This window comes from Schistocerca cancellata, chromosome 10 (assembly GCF_023864275.1).
Source record: "Schistocerca cancellata isolate TAMUIC-IGC-003103 chromosome 10, iqSchCanc2.1, whole genome shotgun sequence".
NCBI classification, from domain to species: domain Eukaryota; kingdom Metazoa; phylum Arthropoda; class Insecta; order Orthoptera; family Acrididae; genus Schistocerca; species Schistocerca cancellata.
This window is the reverse complement of record NC_064635.1, coordinates 87,075,822-87,088,103: the sequence shown is the minus strand read 5'-3', so window position 1 is coordinate 87,088,103 and position 12,282 is coordinate 87,075,822. Positions and strand designations below refer to the sequence as shown.

General features: G+C 44.1%; 1 protein-coding gene across 1 annotated transcript in view; it reads right to left on the bottom strand.

Annotated features, from left to right (window-relative positions):
• Positions 1–12,282, bottom strand: part of LOC126106151 (open rectifier potassium channel protein 1) — a gene marked incomplete at its 3' end in the record, with an annotated part of 205,169 nt that overhangs the window by 69,967 nt on the left and 122,920 nt on the right. The gene's annotated exons all lie outside the window — the stretch shown is intronic.

Genomic DNA, 12,282 nt, shown 5'->3' with positions numbered 1-12,282 from the left:
GGAGTCAACCAAAGCGATTTTGATCGGACATGGAGGAGATACTGAGAGACAGGAACTGTGTGTTGATAACATGCCTCGCTGAGGCCGCCCAAGGGCTACTACTGCAGTGGATGACCGCTACCTACGGATTACGGCTCAGAGGAACCCTGACAACAACGCCACCGTGTTGAATAATGCTTTTCGTGAAGCCACAGGACGTCGTGTTAGGACTCTAACTGTGCGCAATAGGCTGCACGATGCGCAACTTCACTCCCGACATCCATGACGAGTCCACCTTTGCAACCACGACACCATGGAGCGCGGTACAGATGAGCCCAACAACATGCCGAATGGACCGCTCAGGATTGCCATCACGTTCCCTTCACCGACGAGTGTCGCACATGCCTTCAACCAGACAATCGTCAGAGGCAACCCGGCCAGGATGAACTCCTTGGACTCAGTGTCCAGCGAGTGCAGCAAGGTGGAGGTTCCCTGCTGTTTTGGGGTGCCATTATGTGGGGCCGACGTACGCCCCTGGTGGTCATGGAAGTCGCCGTAACGGCTGTACGATACGTGAATGCCATGCTCCGACCGATAGTGCAGCCTATTGGCGAGGCAATCGTCTTCATGGACGACAGTTCGTGCTGCCATCGTGCACATCTTGTGAATGACTTCCTTCAGGATAACGATGTCGCTCGACTAGAATGACCAGTATGTTCTGCAGACACGAACCCTATCGATCATGCCTGGGATTGATTGAAAAGGGCTGCTTATGGACGACGTGACCCACCAACCACTCTGACGGAACTACGCCGAATCGCCGTTGAGGGGTGGGACAATCTGGATCAACAGTACGTTGATGAACTTTTGGATGGTATGCCACGACGAATACAGGCATGCATCAATGCAAGAGGACGTGCTACTGGGCATTAGAGGTCCCGGTGTGTACAGCAATCTGGACCACCACCTCTGATTGGTTGGTTTGGGGAAGGAGACCAGACAGCGTGGTCATCGGTCTCATCGGATTAAGGAAGGATTGGGAAGGAAGTCGGCCGTGCCCTTTCAGAGGAACCTTCCCGGCATTTGCCTGGAGTGATTTAGGGAAATCACGGAAAACCTAAATCAGGATGGCCAGACGCGGGATTGAACCGTCGTCCTCCCGAATGCGAGTCCAGTGTCTAACCACTGCGCCACCCCGCTCGGTCCACCACCTCTGAAGGTGATGCTGTATGGTGGTACAAAATGCAATGTGTGGTTTTCATGAGCAATAAAAAGGACGGAAATGGTGTTTATGTGTATCTGTATTCCAATTTTCTGTACAGGTTCCTGAACTCTCGGAACCGAAGTGATGGAAAACTTTTTTTGATGTGTGTACGTTCCAAAATGCCGCGCTAAAAAAAACGGGATTTTTAGGTGGTTGTACCTCAAGTCCTAGTGGTGACAAAAAGGCAGGGTGAAGTATTCTGGATAGCCGTTGGGCTGGGGAACACTTACTTGTCTTAATGTCACTATCCTACATCGCAGTATATTACACACGTCCTCCTGATAAAGAAAATGGAGAAAATCAGTTTTTCTATTTGCATTTGATGTGATGTACGGTGGGCTTGATGTGACTTAAGGAGGGATCGGTAGTTCAGAGGGGTTTCCACGGAAAACACCATAAAAAGGGTGTTTTTATTATATTTTCACCATCGGACCAAAACCATCCGAGGATTCCAAGACGGCTATACACAGCTAATGGCTGAAATTTTTGCAGTACATACCTCGAAAATTTTTGTAAAATCTTTATTCGTTTCCAAGATAACAGAGGTTCAAAGGCACCCTACTTCTACAGTAAAATCCGGTATGAGGCGAAATCTAAATAACAGCAGAAAATTGCCCAGATTTTAACGGTATGTTCTTTAGGCATTTGTTTAGAAGAGCTATCTCTCCGTTTTCAAAAATCCGTTATCGAGAAACACCCCAAAAGCTAGTTTTCTGGGTTTTAAAACCCAGCCGCGGATTCTGAGACGGCTATGCACTGCAAATGGCTGTAATTTTTGCGACGTATTCCTAAGATCCCTATTTCGAAAAACTTTGAAACGTTTCTTCATATTTTTAGTACTGAAACCCACATGCAAAATTTTTTTTGCACGTAAAATCCTGTCTGAGATGTAAAATTACTCGTCATTTCGCATTATTTCAGTTTCACGTAAGTGAAGTAGCTAAATTTACTTTTCATGTAAGTTACATGCCCTGCTGCACCAGGGAGAAGAAGGGAACCCGCGGAAGAATGTGTATGTTGGTGCACAAAAAATGCGAATATGTTCTTGTTTATTTAAAAGAATCCTGACTGAAAAGTGAGGTACTAACGGTCACATACTACCTTCCTCAAAACCTGTAAAAATTTTGGCATGCGAACATATTCGCGCTTTTTTATGCTAGGAGAGAAAAAGACAGTGGTAGAGGCAAAGAGACGCAAAAATAGTAAACACTGGAAGATAGTAACAGTGATTGTGTTACAGAAAGAGCGGAGGAGACAATGAGAGTGTGGGAGAGAGGGACACAGTGGCAGTGGAGAGTGATGAGAGTGACAGAATAGTGCTAGGAAAAGAGTGAAGCAGACGGTGACCTAGGAGGAGGAATAAACAGAAAGAGTAACTGGAAGTGTGAGAGAGCCAGTAATAATGAGAGAGAGTATATGAGGGAGAGACCAGAGATGCTGACAGTAAGAAGAGAGAGCAGCATTAGGAAGGAAGAAGTGAGATATTAGCAGTGTGAAAGAGAGAGAGAGAGAGAGAGAGAGAGAGAGAGAGAGAGAGAGAGAGAGAGACAGTGAAAGTGAGATGAGTCTGTAGCAGTAAGACAGAACGAAGGGAACTGTTGCTGCGCCACAAGAGACAATGTCAGAGACACAAAGAGATAATGAGTTGAGCTGAAAGAGTCAGTGAGAAAGAGCAACTGTGAATGGATGGGTATGAACAAGTTATACAGCGATGGATTAGCGGGTATGAGTGAGTTACAGTTAGGCGAGCTTTTGGGAATTTGATGTGAACTGGACGTTAAAAAAAGCGTGAGTATTTTCGCATACCAAACTTTTTGGGAAGAGTTTTGAAGGAGATGAGCAAATTAGAATAAGGTACCTCACTTTTCATTTAAATAAACAAGAACATATTAGCATTTTTTGTGTTCCAATAGGAGCATTTTTCCGAAGGTAAATATAGATGTCAGAAAATCCTTTGCTAAATTATTTGCATGGAGTACACTGCTGTAAGGAAGTGCAAGTGCGACTGGAAAGGAATCGACCTGAAGCTGCCGAAACTTGGATATGGCTGAAAATGACAAGAACGAGTTGGTCTGAAGAATAACCAACATGGGAATCTAGAGGGAAGTTCAACTAGGAGAGAAGATTATTAAAGGAAACGGGAAAGAGAAAAATGAAATTTAGTGGACGGGTCATGAGACACATTCATCATTAACCTTCCTGAAGGGAAATTGCCGGGAAGGAAAGGAATGGGATGGCCTAGGAAGAAGTATTTGGAAAACATCGAGGAGAAGCTGTGACAATTACATGGATCTAAAACGAACAGGTGATGGCGGAAGGGAATGGCAGAGTAGACAAGAATATATAGGTATATTTGTGCAATGGAACGATGATTGATTCCTTGGTCGTTGCTTAGTCTGTATGCGCTCTGGGCTATTTATACCTAATAATAAATTAAAATACAATTGCTTTTGCGCCAACCCAACTCCCTAACACCATTCCGAAATGTCCCTGCGCCACGAATTTCAGCTTTTAATACCGCCCGTGGGCTTTGAGATGTGACATAGCACTGTCACAGTCTAAAATAAAAGTCGTGACACTCCAGTTTTTTTTTTTTACTGCGATCGCAGCGCACCAAGCGGCCACGAAGTTATACTGTTGAGTTTGGTGAGATCCTCGGAAAGCGAAAGCCAATCGTATTTGTTTATATTGGTCTGGAGAACGGTTTTTACGAACCGGAGCGTCTGTAACGCAATAAATTGGAGCAAGGACAAGAAGCAGACACCACATTTGTCTTTTTTTAGGTTTCTTAACCACCCTAGGAAGTGTGAACCGCTACATTACAGAACAGTTTATTTGCGATTTTCTTGTAACATACAGATATTTACTGGAGAATGTCATGCTTTTTAAGAACAAAGAAATTGCTAGTAAACAGCAGAAGACCTGAGCTGTTGGAGAAATTCGTCGTATATCTACTCAAAAATCCAGTCAAATCAGTGAATATGAAACAAAAGTGTATTGAATGCAATACCTATATTCTTTAACGTAGCAGATAAACTACCACAACTGCAGCTGAAGGAAAAACCAGCCTGGCGTAATAATAAAGGAATAGACTCTGCAGGAGAGACGCTCAGTAGCTCGGTACGGGCTTTTGTCAAAGTTTCGAGAACATACCTTCACCGAAGAGTCAAGCAGTATATTGCTCCCTCCTACGTATATCTCGCGAAGAGACCATGAGGATAAAATCAGAGAGATTAGAGTCCACACAGAGGCATACCGACAATCCTTCTTTCCACGAACAAATGGCTCTGAGCACTATGGGACTTAACATCTATGGTCATCAGTCCCCTAGAACTTAGAACTACTTAAACCTAACTAACCTAAGGACAGCACACAACACCCAGCCATCACGAGGCAGAGAAAATCCCCGACCCCGCCGGGAATCGAACCCGGGAACCCGGGCGTGGGAAGCGAGAACGCTACCGCACGACCACGAGATGCGGGCATTCCACGAACAATACGAGACTGGAATAGAAGGGAGAACCGATAGAGGTACTCAAGGTACCCTTCGCCACACACCGTCAGGTGGCTTGCGGAGTATGGATGTGGATGTAGATGTAGAAGTAGAAGTAATAAAACTGTTTCCCAACACCGAAGAAAGCAGTTACACAAATGTTGCTGCATATGAGCCACAAACGGCAAGAATCTTCAGCACAGTCGAGTTTGACGCAAAAGTTATTACATTTACAAAAATATTAATGTATTAGAAAGTCGAGTGAAGGGTAAGATGTTGCAAGCATTAGGCTTCCCACAAAGTTATTACGTATCAAGGAAAGTGCCTGTCAGAATAAGAACAGACAACAAAAGAAATATGTTGTTCCCATACACGAAATATGTTTTTATATTCTCTCATTTCCAGGGGAGTAAGCTGCAATTATACACACATTCCAAGGTATTTCTTCAACATCAAGTTGAAGTTTATATCACTGAATCAGCGAGATAGGCGGTTTTTACATGTATTTCATGGTCATTCAAGTATCTTGATAATATTGAATAATGCCTCGAAAGCAAAATTTAATAACTATTTCGCTAATTAACTAGAAAAACAATGAAAACAAACTTTATTTTTGCGGCTTCTTTCCCGCCGTTTGGCGCGCTAATGACGCACTTGTCACACGGTAACAATTTTCACAGTAGAGAGTGTCGCGACTGAATATGCTTCACTGTGGTACTTTTGTGTGGGTTGACGTCATTCAACAGAGATTAAACATTATCTTTTGTCGTCCTAAAAACACGCGAAAATAGTAGCTACAATTTCCAAGAACTTTTATTATTTATGAGTACATTTTCCTTTCCAGTATAAAATTCTTGCCTGGCGCCCATCTTGCTTTAAGAGCTCGAAGCTCAGTTGTGTGTTATAGTGACGTTAATTTATTATTATGTCTTTGTTTTATGTGAATACTGAGTTTCGTTGACTGCCGCGATTTTTAGCTAAAAGTGCATTGGCGTCATTCTTGGTTTTTTGCACTAGTATAGGTTTTTGGCTTTTTGTACTGGTATCGCAGTCTTACGTCAAGCTGTGTAGGTCAAGTGATATTTTCGATACCGTGTTCTATTATATGTCGCCATTTTTTGCTATTAGTATTGGTGTCGCTTTTTGGCTTTTTGTATTGCTATCAGGGTGTTAAGTTGAGCTATATAGCCCAACGGTGTTCAACACCGCATTTCGTTAGCTTTCGCGTGGTTTAGCTATGTGTGTATCGCCATTACGCTTTCTGCACTGCAATCAGTTTTTGGCTTTTTATATTGGAATCGTCCTAAGTTGAGCTATTTAGGTCAAGTTATATTTTCGATACCTTTTAAGCTGGTTTGCACTAATTTGAACCCACCAGTATATCGTCATTCTCTGGTTGTTTAGTTATGAATTTGTTGCTATTATCGTGATTTGACGTTGTATTTTAGTTTATCTCCGCCAAGAACTCCCAATTTCCCGCGTTTGTACAGTTACTGTAGCTTCATTATATATTATTATGAATTTGATCCATTTTGTATTTGAAGTTTATATTTTAGCGCTGTGGGAACGAGTGAAGTCATTGGTCGTCGTTTTGAAATACTGTGTGTGTTACATTTTGGGGATTGTTATGACGTCATTGATCAAAGTCAACGGATGGGATCGAAGGCTCACGTTTATACAAAACATGTCGTAGTACAAAGTATTATTTAAAAGCGACTTTTTGGTGCTGTGGCTATGTCTTCATAGAATCTCCCAAAGTTGTGGTAACGCAGTTTTGGTTCAAGTGGCTCTAAGCACTATGGGACTTAACATCTGAGGTCATCAGTCCCCTAGACTTAGAACTACTTCATCTACATCTACATTTATACTCCGCAAGCCACCCAACGGTGTGTGGCGGAGGGCACTTTACGTGCCACGGTCATTACCTCCCTTACCTGTTCCAGTCGCGTATGGTTCGCGGGAAGAAAGACTGTCGGAAAGCCTCCGTGCGCGCTCGAATCTCTCTAATTTTCCATTCGTGATCTCCTCGGGAGGTATAAGTAGGGGGAAACAATATATTCGATACCTCATCCAGAAATGCACCCTCTCGAAACCTGGACAGCAAGCTACACCGCGATGCAGAGCGCCTCTCTTGCAGAGTCTGCCACTTGAGTTTGCTAAACATCTCCGTAACGCTATCACGCTTACCAAATAACCCTGTGACGAAACGCGCCGCTCTTCTTTGGATCTTCTTGGATCTTAAACCTAACTAACCTAAGGATATCACACACTTCCATGCCCGAGACAGGATTCGAACCTGCGACGGTAGCAGCAGCGCGGTTCCGGACTGAAGCGCCTAGAACCGCTCGGCCACAGCGGCCTGCCCGACGAAGGCAAAACCAGCGGTGAGGCCCAAGTGACACCACCTGCTGACAGACGGCAACACAGACATCATCGGAGGGAATGGAAGAACTAGCGGGCTGGTCACAAGGACTCGAAGCAAATGACGTAGTTGAAAAGCGTGTGTCGCCGGATGTACTGCGTGGCCTAATATCTACAACTACATCGATAGTATGCAAATCACATTTAAGTGCCTGGCATCGAACCACCTTCACAATTCTCTGTTATTCCATCCTTGTATAACGCGCGGAATGAATGAACACCTATATCTTTCCGTACGAGCTCTGATTTCCCTTACGAGGTGCATTCAAGTTCAAAGGCCTCCGATTTTTTTTCTCCGGACTGGAAAGAGATAGAAACATGCGCATTGTTTTAAAATGAGGCCGCGTTCATTGTCAATACGTCCCAGAGATGGCAGCACCGTACGGCAGATGGAATTTTACCGCCAGCGGCGAGAATGAGAACTGTTTTAAATACTTAAAATGGCGACGTTTTCCTTATTTGAACAGCATGCAATCATTCGTTTTCTGAATTTGTGTGGTGTGAAACCAATTGAAATTCATCGACAGTTGGAGGAGACATGTGGTGATGGAGTTATGGATGTGTCGAAAGTGCGTTCGTGGGTGCGACAGTTTAATGAAGGCAGAACATCGTGTGACTACAAACCGAAACAACCTCGGGCTCGCACAAGCCGGTCTGACGACATGATTGAGGAAGTGGAGAGAATTGTTTTGGGGGATCGCCGAATGACTGTTGAGCAGATCGCCTCCAGAGTTGGCATTTCTGTGGGTTCTGTGCACACAATCCTGCATGACGACCTGAAAATGCGAAAAGTGTCATCCAGGTGGGTGCCACGAATGCTGACGGACGACCACATGGCTGCCCTTGTGGCATGTTGCCAAGCAATGTTGACGCACAACGACAGCACGAATGGGACTTTCTTTTCGTCGGTTGTGACAATGGATGAGACGTGGATGCCATTTTTCAATCCTGAAACAAAGCGCCAGTCAGCTCAATGGAAGCACACAGATTCACCGCCACCAAAAAAATTTCGGGTAACCGCCAGTGCTGAAAAAATGATGGTGTCCATGTTCTAGGACTGCGAGGGCGTAATCCTTACCCATTGCGTTCGAAAGGGCACTACGGTAACAGGTGCATCCTACGAAAATGTTTTGAAGAACAAATTCCTTCCTGCACTGCAACAAAAACGTCCGGGAAGGGCTGCGCGTGTGCTCTTTCACCAAGACAACGCACCCGCACATAGAGCTAACGTTACGCAACAGTTTCTTCGTGATAACAACTTTGAAGTGATTCCTCATGCTCCCTACTCACCTGACCTGGCTCCTAGTGACTTTTGGCTTTTTCCAACAATGAAAGACACTCTCCGTGGCCGCACATTCGCCAGCCGTGCTGCTATTGCCTCAGCGATTTTCCAGTGGTCAAAACAGACTCCTAAAGGAGCCTTCGCCGCTGCCGTGGAATCATGGCGTCAGCGTTGTGAAAAATGTGTACGTCTGCAGGGCGATTACGTCGAGAAGTAACGCCAGTTTCATCGATTTCAGGTGAGTAATTAATTAGAAAAAAAATCGGAGGCCTTAGAACTTGAATGCACCTCGTATTTTATCGTAGTGATCGTTCCTCCCTGTGTAGATCGGTGTCAAAGAAATATTTTCGCTTTCGGAGTTGGTGATTGGAATTTCCTGAGAAGACTCCGTCGCAACAAAAAACTCCTTTCTTTCAACGATTTCCAGCCCAAATCCTGTATAATTTCTGTGACACTCTCTCCCATATTTTGCGATAATACAAAACGTGCTCCCATTGTTTGAACTTTTTCGATGTATTCCGCCAGTCCTCTCTGGTAAGGACCCCACACCGCGCAGAAGTATTCTAAAAGAGGACGGACAAGCGTAGTGTAGACAGTCTCCTTAGTAGGTCTGTTACATTTTTCTAAGTGTCCTGCCAATAAAACGCAGCCTTTGGTTAGCCTTCCCCACAACACTTTCTGTGTGTTCTTTCCAATTTAAGTTGTTCGTAATTGTAATACCTAGGTATTTAGTTGAAATCACAGCTTTTAGATTAAACTGATTTATCGTGTAACCGAAGTTTAACGAGTTCCTTTTAGAACTCATCTAGATAACCTCACACATTTCATTATTTAGGGTCCACCGCCACTTTTCGCACCATTCAGATATTTTTCCTCAATCGTTTTGCAGCTTGTTCTGATCTTCTGATGGCTTGATTAGTCGATAAATGACAGCGTCATCTGCAAAAAACCGAACGCGGCTGCTCAGATTGTCTCCCAAATCGTTTATATAGATAAGGAACAGCAAAGTGCCTATAAGACTACCTTGGGGAACACCTGAAATCACTTGTGTTTTCCTCGTTGACTTTCCGTCAATTACTAAGAAACTGTGATCTCTCTGACAGGAAATCGCAAATCCAGTCACATAACAGACGATATTCCATAAGCACGCAATTTCACATCGAGCCGCTTGTGTGGTACAATGTCAAAAGCAGCAATACGGATTCGATCTGAAATCCCTTGTCAAAAGCACTCAGCACTTTATGTGAATAAAGAGCTAGTTGTGTATCACAGGAACGATGTTTTCTAAACCCATGTTGACTGTGTGTCAATAGACCGTTTCCTTCGAGGTAATTCATAATGTTCGAACACAACGTATGTTCTAAAATCCTGCTGCATATGGACGTTAACGATATGGCCCTGTAATTTAGTGGATTACTCCTACTATCTTTCTTGAATATTGGTGTGACCTGTGCAACTTTCCAGTCTTTGTGTACGGATCTTTCGTCGAGCGAACGGTTGTATATGATTGTTAAGTATGGAGCTAATGCATCAGCATACTCCGAAAGGAACCTAATTGGTATACAGTCTGGACCAGAAGACTTGCTTTTATTAAGGGATTTGAGTTGCTTCACTTCTACGTTACTCATGTTGGCAGCTGTTCTCGATTCGAATTCTGGAATATTTACTTCGTCTTCTTTTGTGAAGGCACTTCGGAAGGCTGTGTTTAGTAAATCTGCTTTGGCAGCACAGTCTTCGATAGTATCTCCATTGTTATCGCGCAGAGAAGGCATTGATTGTTTCTTGCCGCTAACATACTTCACATACGACCAGAATCTCTTTGGATTTTCTGCTCTGGATTTTCGAGACAAAGTTCTGTTGTGGAAACTGTTATAGGCGTCTGGCATTCAATACAGGGCGAAGAGCCGTGTTTGGGCTATATAAGGCCACCAATGCAGCCGTTTTGACAGTCAGTTGCTCCTGACCAAGACGACGTTGGATATCGTCGAAAGCTGCAGGTTTTATCCTGAATTGACGCCACAAAAAGTCTTCAGCCTATTAATTAGTGAAAAGGTCAGTATCGCAATAACCATTTATTTAAAAATGATGACCAATTTTGGCCTTTATGTTGGCCACCTACAGATCTACCGTACCATATGGCTGTAATCGGTGGTGCAGGGAATGGCTGAGTGAAGTGAACAGCCGTGACTTCACGTGCCTGTCGCTCGCGCCGTAGACTGCAGCCACAGGGTGCTTTAAATATTAAGATGGTGTAACATCCCTATTACAGAAACCCTAATAAACAACCCCTTGCTGTAAAAGAAGTAGGAAAATTAGTCATCCTGACAGTAACGGCAGCTACTGACGACAAATTTTATACTCGTGATAATTTGATCAACAGAAATGTCATGTGAATAATAATATTTATCATGAAATAGAGACTGAATGAAATAATTTTATAAGATAAGCAACAAAAACATCAAAGAAAGTACTGCAAAATAATTAATATCGAAGGTTAAAGCCCAGATGGTAAATTGGCCACAGATAACACTTACCATAGAAGAGAGTTGTAGCCGTATGGAAAATGAAGTTCGATGTGACTACAGTGTAGCTCGGAAATGGAAATGTTAGCTTCAGCTGCTATCTAGTCGCTCCCTAGTACTATTGCGATCGTAGCATGCATGTCAGCGCTACTAGAGTGTTTTAAGCTAATCGGAAGTTAGAAAGTTTTGCGATATAGACTGAAGCATTATTCGGAAGTCATACTAAAGCAAAGTCACCTTTACGTTAGCAAGATAACGGGATACGGAGATTCGCGACGAAGTTAAATCGTCTGAGATTTGTGAAAGGACTTAGCCTTCGTAATACTGAATCAGCACGAACATTCAAGGAGAATGAAACAGAAAGATCGCCGACAGAAAAACAATTACACTACTGGCCATTAAAATTGCTACACCAAGAAGAAATGCTGATGATAAACGGGTGTTCATTGGGCAAATATATTATACTAGAACTGACATGTGATTACATTTTCACGCAATGTGAGTGCGTAGATCCTGAGAAATCAGTACCCAGAACAACCGCCTCTGGCCGTAATAACGGCCTTGATACGCCTCGGCGTTGCGTCAAACAGGGCTTGGATGGCGTGTACAGGTACAGCTGCCCATGCAGCTTCGACACGATACCACAGTTCATCAAGAGTAGTGACTGGCGTATTGTGACGAGCCAGTTGCTCGGCCACCATTGACCAGACGTTTTCAGTTGGTGAGAGGTCTGGAGAATGTGCTGGCCAGGACAGCAATCGAACATTTTCTGTATCCAGAAAGGCCCGCACACGACCTGCAACGCGCACGTGTGTTATCCTGCTGAAATGTTTCGCAGGGATCGAATGAAGGGTAGAACCACGGGTCGTAACACATCTGAAATGTAACGACCACTGTTGAAAGTGCCGTCAATGCAAACAAGTGGTGACCGAGACGTGTAACCAGTGGCAACCCAATACCACCACGCCGGGTGATACGCCAGTATGGCGATGACGAATACACGCTTCTAACGTGCGTTCACCGCGATGTTGCCAAACACGGATGGGACCATCATGATGCTGTAAACAGAATCTGGATTCATCCGAAAAAAAAATGACGTGCAACCAGGTTCGTCGTCGAGTACACCATCGCAGGCGCTCCTGTCTGTGATGCAGCGTCAAGGGTAACCGCAGTCACGGTCTCCGAGCTGATAGTTCGTGCTGCTGCAAACATCGTCGAACTGTTCGTGCAAATGGCTGTTGTCTTCGAAACGTCCCCATCTGTTGACTCAGTGATCGAGACGTGGCTGCACGATCAGTTACAGCCATGCGGGTAAGATGCC